General features: G+C 43.3%; 1 pseudogene; it reads left to right on the forward strand.

The window, feature by feature from the left end:
• The first annotated feature begins 389 nt into the window (after positions 1-389).
• On the forward strand, positions 390-6,816 carry LOC138839136 (tubulin beta-2A chain-like; annotated as a pseudogene).
• The last annotated feature ends 5,010 nt before the right edge of the window (positions 6,817-11,826 follow it).

The raw sequence follows: 11,826 nt of genomic DNA on the forward strand, positions 1-11,826 counted from the left end.
CCCCTTCAGTTCTAGGCCCTCCTATCAAAAATAGAAGGTAGGCTTGTTCTTGGCTTCTGGCACAAGTACCTTGTGTAAAGGAAGCCCCTCCTCTTGCTTCCTGGATTCCAGGGTTCAGCCTCTCTTGTGAGTCAGGGTGGGACGTGGATGGCAGTGTGACAAGAGGTTCCAAATAGAGTGGCAGCTGTGCTAATTGACTTGAGGCTGACAGCTGGATGCCAGGGCTAAGTGATAACAGGTAGCTATCTCTGATTACCCAGCAGTAGGGAGAATGAGCTGGAGCACCTACTGGCTCTGCCTATCAAGTCCACCCCATCTCCTCTGCCCCTGTAACAACCAGAGGTTTAAATGGGGATCTGAGTTGGCTGTGTCAGATTCCTGCTCCCCAGCCCTACCTGTTTGCCTCTGTGTACACCACTGCTGAGGACACGCATCCAACTGCTCTGCAGCCCTACACCGTGAGGGAGATCATGTACATACCGGCAAGCCACTGTGGCAACCAGATTGGCGCAAAGGGGAGCATGACACTGGCCTAGGATCCTAGTCTCAAATTTAGGGGGATGAGGAGGAAGAGGATGGGGTTGGAGGGTGCAGGTGGTGGTGGTCATGTCTAGGCTGAGGTAGGTGGGGCTCCATAGTAGTCCCTAACCTCCTGGAAATCAAGTCCCCCAGATAGTTTCCCCAATTTCCCTAATTTGTGTGGCCCAGGTGGGTGTGGTTTTTTAAGCAAGGCTTGCATGTCTTTGTCTTACCTGAGACTCAAGTCATTGTACTTAGTTTCCTGGGAATAGACTAATGCATTTTTGGTCTGATTTGAATGAAAGGAGTGCAGTGTCTTTGAGCTGACAGATACAGAGGATTCCCTTTTTGTCAACTGATGAGTATCAGATAATTGAGAACAGTTCGTCCACCTTAATGCAAATTTCTCTGAGTTTTCATGCCCTAACTCAGTTCCCTTAAGTTGGGTGTTTTCTAAATCAGTGGTTGTCTAAATCAGTGTATGCTCTGAGGACCCTTGGGGTTCTGGAGACCCTTCTAGCTGAGTCTTCAAGTTACTGCTTTGGCAACTTAATGTCCATATAAGACCAGGTTCTGGTCATAGAATCCAAACAGAATATGGTATCCCATAAGATAGAATACTCATAGGAGAACCCAGATGTCTTCTATTCAGCAAGATAGCAAAGAGATTAACAAAGCTAAAATACTATCAATTTTTGTGCTTTTTTAATTTAAAAAATCTAATTTTTTTACAAAAATAGTTGTGTCAACAGGACTTGGGTTTCTTATAGTTATTTTAAAATCCATTGTTTGGACAGTTAACATTCTAGGCCATAATACACTTCTATTTCCATCTCAGTTTTGGGAAATGCTAAGCAATGAGCACAACATTGACTGCACTGGAAACTACTATGTAGACAGCAGCTTACAGCTGCAGAGAATCGAGGTGTATTACAATGAGGCAGCTAGTGAGTGTCTCCCAACTGGCTTCCAATACCGTGGCAGAATAGGTCCCTAGGAATACTAATGACAAGGAAGGAGTTCCTGCCTTTCTTAGGGTGGTATTGTAGTTCGAATTTGGGGCCTCCATCTTGTAAGTCAAGTGCTGTATCCACCTGAGCCACTCCACCATATATTTTGTTTTAATTTTTGAGTATACACTTGTGAATTCCTCAGGAAAGCCTTTTACTGAATTCCCCCTACCTGTACTTGCTGACTAGCCACACCTGGATTTTTTTTTCTTGTCATGGGGTTTCAACTCTGGGCATAGGCATTGTCCTTCATCTCTTCAATCTTTCTTTTCCTTTTATTATCAGGGGTTCCTTTTTTTAGAACTCTCTGGGCTTCTGGGATAACTCCTTCTAGCTTAGTTTAATTCATTAATTCTGCTTGTTGTAACATATTTGGAAATTTTAAGTTTTTATGTTTACTATGCGTGAGCTGCAAAACCGCTTGTGAAGTTGTAGGAGTTTTTGGAGGCAGCGTCACATCAGATGATAGATTGATTGGGGCATCGCCCACATTTAATCTTTGGTCCTAGTCTTTATTATTTAGAGAAGTCATCTCCATTGGACTGGAAAGAAACAACATGCTCTGTTCACGGATCAATAGAAAAATAGCCAAAATGAGAATAAAAGCAACGAATGTACAGCCAAGAAGAATATAGTAAGAATAAAGGTAGAGGCTATAAAGGTGCAGCCAAGTGTATGGGATGCCTTGAACCAACACCCTCTTCCTGCAGGCATGCTTCCTTAAAGCTCTTTGTCTAACACGATCTCATGCAGAGGTGGCATAGGAGGTGGCATGGCACCAACTATTTCAGGTAGTTTCTTGGAGATAAGAGTCTCCCAGAATTTCCTGCCCCAGCTGGCTTCAATCTGCGATCCTAAGATCTCAGACTTTTGAGTAGCTAGAATTTCACCCTTCAGCAACCAGAGCCCAGTTGCATTGCCCTCTTTAAAATACAGATTAAATTTCTAAAAAGAAAATTTTTGAAATTGAAAATTTTAAAATTTTAAAGAGGGATGTTCAGTCACTAATATATATGTGAATAGTCCAAATCACAAAGCATAAATAAAGTGTCTCACCCTGAAATCTATAACACTTCTGGACTTCAGCATTTTGAATATGAATACTTAGCCAACAATAAATTCTTTTTAAGGTTTTTAAAGTAAAAAACATTGTTGTGATGTAGAAAAACCCAATAATAATGTGTAAACACTGCTTTTAAATGATTCATATTGTCTTTCCTAATACAAACAACCTTACTGAAGTCTACAGAGTAGATTTTCAGTTTTTGTAAATGTCAATGTGAAATTCATTTAATTTTATATAAAGAGTTTCCATTCTACATTATTGTATACAAACAGAATCGTAGATAATTGGTTTTCCTGTGTAATAAACCAATGAAAAAGTGCAAACAAAAGGACAGAGCTATTTAATGTATTTGAGTTTTATGGATCTACATTTGGGGATGTCCTCACCTTGGTATTTTGTGTTGATATTGCTTAAGTAAGATATAAGACTTTAATCTTGTGGTTCCTTGGTTGAGAGTTGTGTGGGATTGTGTCACTCCTATGAGCAGTATTTTATGTTGTGTCTTTATTAGATCCTGCATATCAGGAAGGATGGCCAGTTTTCTTCATGTGATTGTTTAGGAAGGGGGCAATCTCAAACTCATGTTTATATTATTTTAACTGATATCCCTTTTGAAAAATCAGGTTAAATGGCAAATTGCAAGTAATTGCCCAAGGTTGCTCTGAGTATTTGAATACAGGGAAATGTGCTATTTGATAACAATTATTGAAACATTATAACACAAGAAATATGTATTTTATGTATTTTCCCCAGGAAAGCATTATACTTGAATTCCTCTACATTTACTTGCTGAAGAGCCACACCTGGCTCTTTTGTTTTGTTTGTTTTTTTGTCAGCAGTGGCGCTTAAACTCTGGGCCTATGCACTGTGCCCCAACTCTTCTGTTCAAGACAAGCAGCCATACCACTTAAGCCACAGTGCCATTTCTGGTTTTCTATTAGTTTATTGGAGATAAGAGTCTCACAGACTTTCCTGCCGAGGCTGGCTTTGAACAGCGATCCTTTGATCTCCAAATCCACAGTTGCTAAGATTATAGGCATGAGCCAATGGTGCTCTGCACCTAGCTACTTTTAATTGGGGAAGGAAAGGGAGAACAACAAAGGAGTGGGTAACAATGTTCAACAATAAATGTTCTCATTTCCTTACTCATGTAACTGTAACTCCTCTATACAGCACCTTTACAATAAAAATAAAATTAACAAAAAAAGAGAAAGGTTCTTGCTGATAGGCAATGATGACTCACACCAGTAATCCTAGCTACTCAGGAGGCTGAGAAATGAGAATCATGGTTCAAATTCAGCCTGGGCAGGAAAGCCCCTGAGACCTTATCTACAATAAACAACTCAGAAAACTGAAAGTGGGACTGTGGCTCAAGTGATAGAGTGCTAGCCTTGAGCTGAAGAGCTGAGGGACTCAGCCCAGGCTCAGAGTTCAAGCCCCACCATGAACAACAACAACAAGAAAAGGTGTTGTCATCTTTCTTTTGCCCCATTAGACTCAAAGCCTGATGCTCATCTTTGCCTCCTGAGTAGCTGAGATTTCAGCCACCATGCCCAAAGCAAAGGAATGAAATGCATGGAAATAGACAACTGCAAACGTCCTTAAAGTTGCTGAAGCCTCTTGCATGGTGATTCATTCTCAAGATATCTTTTCTGTTTCCATGTCTGAAATGCTGTAATTTCTGTAATGAATGCTGAGAGCCACTTAGAATCATAAGCTCTGCCCCTAAGTTCCTTGTCAAGTATAGGCCTAAGTCAACTCTTGTTCCCACAGGCAACAAATATGTTCCTCGGGCCATCATGGTGGACGTAGAGCCTGGCACCTTAGACTCAGTAAGATTGGAACCATAGAGTTTCAGACCAGACACTTCATATTTAGTAGGTCAGCATGGTCCATGGAAGATGGCTAATAGGCACCCCTCCTTCCTAACATCCAGGCACTCCAGTTCCCAGAGCTGAGCTGAGCCTTTATCCATCTAGATATCATCCTCACCTAACCTACCTATTTCAGTCCATGGGAGTCATGTCCCTGGCCACTCAATCAGCACAGATAAATGCCAGTCTGCAAACAGCCTCTGAAGGGAATGAACAGCGAGCAGGGAATGCCTCCAACAAGGTTTCAGCGCTGCTGGCCATTTCAAATACCTGGCAATAACAGGGAACCACTTCAGGACACCAGAAATCAAAGCACAGCTATGTATGAGCAAGGTGCAGACAAGTGCCTGCAGCTTAGCTTCCCTCTTACCATTCTGTTCTCCTGTTCCTCCTGTGAAAGTAAGTACTTTTCCAGTATTGAGGCAGGCTCTGTTCATTTTTTTTTGGTCGGTCGTGGGGCTTGAACTCTGGGCCTGAGCACTGTACCTCAGCTCTTCAGCTCAAGGCAAGCACTCTACCGCTTGAACCACAGCATCTCTTCTGGCTTTTTCTGTTTATGTGGTGTTGAGGAATCGATCCCACGGCATTGTGCATGTGAGGCAAGCACTCTACCACTGAGACCCCTTCCCATCCCCAGGCTCTGCTCATTTTTAGAAGTACGCACGTGGTTTGGGTTAAAATGTATCTTCCTCCACATTGTCTTTACTTTCTTTAGAACCTGGGTGATTTGTAGGGTCCCAGACACATTGAAAACATTTCCTGAGGGCTAGGAAGGTGGCTCAGCAGTACAGTGCTTGCCTTGCATGCATGAGGCCCTGGGTTCGATTCCTCAGCACCATATAAGCAGGAAATAAAAGCCAGAAGTGGTGCTGTGGCTTAAGTGGTAGAGCACTAGCCTTGAGCTGAAGAGCTGAGGGACAACGCCCAGGCCCAGAGTTCAGGCCCATGACTGGACCCAAAAAAAGAAAACATTTCCTTTATTTCACCAAAGTGTATCTAAAATAATAGCCAAAGTTGCTCAGAGGAGCCTATAGTCTTCACAATGCATATAGCACAGTCATTATTCCTGGAGTATGTGTCTCATCATGTCTTTGTGTCTGATAGGCCAGAACAGGGCAGGCAATAACTGGGCCAAGGGCCACTACACAGAGGGAGCCGCGCTGGTGGAGTCAGTGTTGGAAGTGGTGAGCAGAAAGGTGTGGCTGTCTCCAGGGTTTCTAGCTGCACTACTCCCTGGGAGGTGGCACCAGGTCAGGCATGGGCACCCTGATTCTCAATAAGATCCGAGAGGAGTTCCCAGACAGCATCATGAACACCTTCAGTGTCATGCCCTTGCCCAAGATGTTGGACACTGGCACCTTAGACTCAGTGAGATCGGAACCATTTGGCCAGAGTTTCAGACCAGACAACTTCATATTTGATATGTCATCATAGTCCATAGGAGATGGCTAACAGGCACCCCTCCTCCCTAACGTCCAGACACTAGTTCCCAGTGCTGGGCTGAGCCTTTATCCACCTAACCCTATCATCCTCACCTAACCCTACAACACCATCTTGTCTGTCCACCAGTTGGTGGAAAATGCAGATGAAACATTCTACATTGACAACGAGGCCCTGTATGACATCTGCTTTTGCACCCTGAAGCTGCCCATGCCCACCTATGGAGACCTGAACCACCTGGTGTTGGCTACCATGAGCAAGGTCACCATCTGCCTGTGCTTCCCTGCCCAGCTGAATGCAGACCTGAGCAAGCTGGCTGTGAACATGGTGTCCTTCCCCTGCCTGAACTTCTTCATGCCTGGCCTTGCACCCTGTCCAGCCATGCCAGCCAGCAGTACAATGCTCTTTCAGGGCCCAAGCTCACCCAGCAGATGTTTGACACCAAGAACACGATGGTAACCTGTGATCCCCACCATGGCTGCTACCTGATAGCGGCTGCCATCTTCCGAGGCTGCATGTCCATGAAGGAGGTGGATGAGCAGATGCTCAACTTGCAGAACAAATAAGCAGCTACTTTGCAGAATGGATCCCCAACAACGTGAAGACACTTGTGTGTGACATCCCCCCACATGGCCTCACGATGTTGGCCACATTCATTGGTAACAACACGGCCATCCAGGAACCCTTCAAGCACACCTCAGAGCAGTTCAGTGCCATGTTGCAGCACAAGGCATTCTTGCACTGGTATACAGGCAAGGGTATGGATGAGACGGAGTTCACTGAGGCTGAGAGCAACATCAACAACCCGGTGTCCAAGTACCAGCAATGCAAAGATGCCACTGCTGATAAACAGGGGGAATTTGAAGAAGTCTTGTGGAAGAAGAGGTTTAAGACTTCCCATTGCTAGCAGTGCAACAGGAATGCCAGAGCCCGCCTACGGCTTCTCAAATAAATGGTGCTTTCCTGAGCTACTGTTGTCCTGCAGTGGGACCTTGCTATGTATCATCATGCTCAGCCTTCTCTGTCAGGAACTCACTGACGGTGAATGTAAAAATGCAGATTTCTTTTAAATATGATTGTTTTAAAACCCTATTTGTATAAATAAAGAAGTATACATTTTATACCCTGAGCCCTTATTCTTCTTTAGAATCCTTTTTATTCTTTCAGTGTATTTGAAATATAAATTTGGCCAGAAGGATTTAATCTTAACAATATAGGACTGGTACTCAAGAGGAGTATTAAATTCATGGTTTTTCTGCTATTTTGAAGAGGAGGATGACAAGTGCCAATGTTGTTTTTCCCCCTGGCCCAGTTTTATAGTTTTCAATCTCTCAAAAGCATGCAAGTAGCAAAAAAGCAGTTTGAAGAGAAAGAAAACTAGATCCAGATGCTACTTCTTCAGACAACCACAGGTTCTTGTCTCATGTCCCATCAGAGGGATTTCAGTCACATTCCCCAGAAACAGTATCAGGAACACTGATCCCTGTGTTTAGAGTTCAATTGGCAATGAAGCAGCACTCACAGGATGAGTGCAAGTTCCTGGTTTCCAGGGTAGTTTCTCAAGGTGTCTGGAGCTTTAAGTACAGAAGTGACTCTAGCTGTTTGAGGGAGTGAGAGGCTGAGAAGCTGACCAGTCCCATAGTGTATCAAGAACTGCTTGACACAGTACTTCCAAGTCAAGGAGAGGAGGGGAGACATGGCCTGTCCCAATGACCCATTCTCACGTTCACTTTTCCAGCAGTCAAAGCTGTCTGAGGCCCACAGGGTGTTGTAAGGATATAAGGGATGGCTGGATCTAGCCTGTTGGGTATGTTTACTTTACGTGAGTGAAACAGAAATCTCAATTGCTTAGAACCTACAATAGCCAGGAAAAAGGTAAACACTTCTGTTTTCACTGGAGGCCAAATCAGTCACTGGTTCTTTTTGCCAGAATCTTTCATTCTTCTTTCAGTGAGGCTCCAGGCAGGTTGTCTGTGCCAAGCATTCCTCCATGGCCACCAATAACCTGTAAGAGCACCTTTTTCTTCAGAAACAGGGCTATGGGAATATGGCAAATTATAGAAAGCTCTAAGGAAAAGGTACTTCTGGGTGAGGTGCAAGTCCCTTGTTGCTAGTAAAGTTGGGAGATGGTAAGTTCCGTAAGTTTTCCTCTACCAGGCCTGAGGTTGGGGTAGGGTAGGGAGGGGTGGGATAGAGGTCTTTAAGCCAAGCTGGTCTCACTCATTAGAAAGTAAAACTGTCCCAGAGAGTGATCTATGACTAGAAGCAGGTTTTGTGTCCTTGCCCCAGGGAGATCAAAGTGCAAATAGCTTCCATTGTGGGAGTCCTAGGGAGTAAGTGTTGACTCCCCTAGGACTCTAGTCCTAGAACTGACCAGGTTGGATGACCCCAAATCTTCTAAGGTTGCTGGGTCAGAACTGAAGGCAGGCCTGGCCAAGGCACTCTCATTCCTCAGTGGGTTAAGGATTGAGGCCAAGCTGTGATGGAGGCACCACCCATCCTATCTACCAGTGTTTGACTAAGAACATTTTTGTTTTCTCTTAAGTACTCATTTATGAGTCTTTTCATGAGTCTTTTCTGGTGGCTTTGGCTTATTTCTTTACACTTTTGAAGAAGTAGTTCTTGGTTCATAATTAATGACTCATGCCTCACTCCTTAGAAAACTCCTGTTGATAATTTTACCAGTAGACCCCCATGTATTTTTCAGGCATGACTTTTGTTTTCTCCTAGCCAGAGCTCTGCATTCATTGCCACACAAGCTAATGTGGAGGTGATTCCTATAGATAGGTGATTTTTTGTCCAATTGCTAAGTGTAGCATCTCCCTTATTCTCATGTACCTTAGTAATTGTATCAAATACTTAATAGAGTTCTTGACAAGTATGATAAACAAAGTTCAGAGGTGAAGATGCAGCTCAGTGGTAGAGTACATCCCTGGCAAACACATGACTCTCAGTTCAGTCCCCAGCACCAAAAGGAGGAAAGGCAACAAATGTTAGGCTCAGGAGAGGATACATTAGGACTCATAGAAAAGCAGCACCCAGATTGGCAATGAGGAGTTGTGAAATGAGGGAACATTGGTAGAATATTTGTAGGGGGGAAGAAGAAAGCCCCTTGATGTGTGTACCCTTTTAGAAAGCAGAGGTAGAAACAGGGAATTAACCTCTGGTAGTCAGCCTAGGCCGTGGAAGGAAGAAGCCATGACATTTATGTTACTCTAATGGGACCAGAGTGTATAGTGGCACCACCATACCAGGCCATGGCCTGACAAGAACAGACATTCTTGCATTGGAGAGGTGTCTTTTGACCACTTTGGCCATGTTAATGATATTTCCTTATGCTGTTTCCTTTTTCCTTCCAACTTGTCGTACCTATAGCAGATCCTGTCCAGGAGACCCATTCTCTCTAATCTTATTCTCTAAAAGTCTCCTAGTTTAAGGAGGCTGCAATGTTTGGTAAGAAATGTATGCATTATCCTGCCCATGTAATTGTAGCCCCCCTGTACAGTATGTTCTCAAATAAAATAAAATACAATTAAAAAAAAAGTCTCCTAGTTTATAGCTACACATATCCTAGACCAAAAAAGTAGGGGGTAGATACTCTGTCAGACATAGATTGAAACTGAAAGGTATCTTTAAAGTAGACTTTGACAAGGTTCTGGTATTGACAGTCTTGTGTTGATATGTGCTGTGATTGCAACCAGCTTCTGGTCTAATTCTGAGATGACAGTGGGAGAGAAATGGTGATAGGACATCATGGACCACTATGGTTTCAAACCCTTCACAGGTACATCTCCATTCATGGATGTGCTATCAGCCAACATACAGATGTCTGTTAAAGGGGTGATGGCTGGGAAAAGGAAATTTATTGGCCACAGATGAGACCAGCCTTTGGACAAGTGGTTGCATTTCAGTGTGAGGCAAAGAGTGCCTACCTATACAGAGATATTTTTCAGGAAGCAAGATGATTCACTCACATCTTCTTATCCACAAAATAATCTGAGAATAACTCTGGAATCCCAGAGGTGAGAGTCATGTGCTTTGCGTTTCTACACGACTGCTTTGCTTCATGGCTCTTTATGCTCTTCTGAAACCTCCTTCTGAGCTGGCCCACAATGTGCCCAGGAGGCAGGAATCAAAGGGGACTTGGAAGCTTGGCTGCTAATCACTCTGGTCACACTGACTTGGGGCTGTAGGCATGTGCTGGGCATCTGCTCTATTCTAATGGTATGGGCTCCAGTGGGAGCTTTGGTTCTTACCAGGAGAAGGTAACAGTGCCTCTGTTTTTGAGCCATCTCCCAGGTCAGGATGTCTTTATCTGCAAAGGCTTGAGCTTTGCCATATCTCTCATCATGACAGGTTTCTTTCTTTCTTTCTTTTTCTTTCTTTCTTTCTTTCTTTCTTTCTTTCTTTCTTTCTTTCTTTCTTTCTTTCTTTCTTTCTTTCTTTCTTTCTTTCTTTCTTTCTTTCTTTCTTTCTTTCTTTCTTTCTTTCTTTCTTTCTTTCTTTCTTTCTTTCTTTCTTTCTTTCTTTCTTTTTTCCTTCCTTCTTTCTTTTTCTTTATTTTGTTGGTCATGGGACTTGAACTCTAGGCCTAGGGGCTGTCTCTCTGTTCTTCAGCTCAAGTATAGCTCTCTATCACTTGAGCCACAGTGCCACTTCCAGTTTTCTGGTGGTTTCTTGGAGATAAGTGTCTCAAGGCCTATCCTTCCCAAGCTGGTTTTTTACTGGCATACTCAGATCTCTGCCTCCTGAGTAGCTAGGTTTATAGTCAAGGGCCACTGGCGCCCAGTTTGACAGGTTAATTATTTGCTAAACATAACAATGGCTGCATTCTGTCCTGGGAAAAGTTTCCCTATCATCCTACAACACTGATGGTCTTAGTGTTGTGGCAGAGCACACAGCAAGGGGGCTTTCTATGTATGCATATTGACTAATACCTGAAAAGGCAGCTTGCAAAGGCCAAGGAGATTGTTGTTGAAGAGATTGTTGTTCAAAAGCCCCTAGTGCTAGGAAGGCTCTGGAAATGCATACATCTCAACTTGCACTGGGCATTTCCAAATTTTAAGTTCTAGTGTTGTTTCTTTTCCTTTGTACACAGCTTGAGTAGGTTGTTCCAGACAAGGAAAGCTACCTACAGAAGGTCTGTGTGCTAGCTACACTCATACAGAACAAGCAGTTCAGGGCTTGATTTTTGGTACACTTTTAGACTGCAATCTCTTCACTGGTGAGGTTTTTTAATGTTTCCAAGATCATTTTAAATGATTTTTTGCCCTCTCACCATATCACATAGGTTTCTATCCTAAGCTAAATCAGCAACAACAATAACAAAAACAACAGACTGGACTCACTTGTAAAGTAGTTAAAAGTGCCACCTGCTGTTCAAACTGCAGAAATACCCATTTCTTGTAACCTTCAGAGAAACAAAGGCTTTCTTTTTATTATTATGATTATTATTGTGAAAATACCATACAGAGGGGTCTTTAAAATGCTTATAGTAGTCTGTACCCAAAGTGGTCCTTATCATTGGAACTTATGGTGACTTCCCGGTGATAAAAGAAGTCCTGAGTGCCCTGAAAACAGCCACTGCCAATGACAGCAGGTCTATCTCAGTGCACCCGGCAGCATCTTCTATTGTGGCCTGGACTTAATTTACTTCATAGACCATCTCACAGATGATAGAAAGAGAAAAGGCACCAAGATGGCAGATGCAATCAGGTTTGCAGAGCCAATGTGTTTGCATCGGGGTTGGGGTTAGTTTTCCAAGTACTAGAACTGAAGATCACAGCCCTGCATAGGCTTCAATGTCAGTCATTTAAGTCAGTTGACTCAATTAACTCATCTGCTCTTTCTATGAGTCTGACATTAATGACTGCTTATCAGAGGCCAACAACTGAAACCCAGCAAGTGCTCGGCATGT

The sequence above is a fragment of the Dipodomys merriami genome, unplaced genomic scaffold, assembly GCF_024711535.1.
Source record: "Dipodomys merriami isolate MVZ:Mamm:240054 unplaced genomic scaffold, mDipMer1.0.p SCAF_294, whole genome shotgun sequence".
In the NCBI taxonomy this organism is placed as follows: domain Eukaryota; kingdom Metazoa; phylum Chordata; class Mammalia; order Rodentia; family Heteromyidae; genus Dipodomys; species Dipodomys merriami.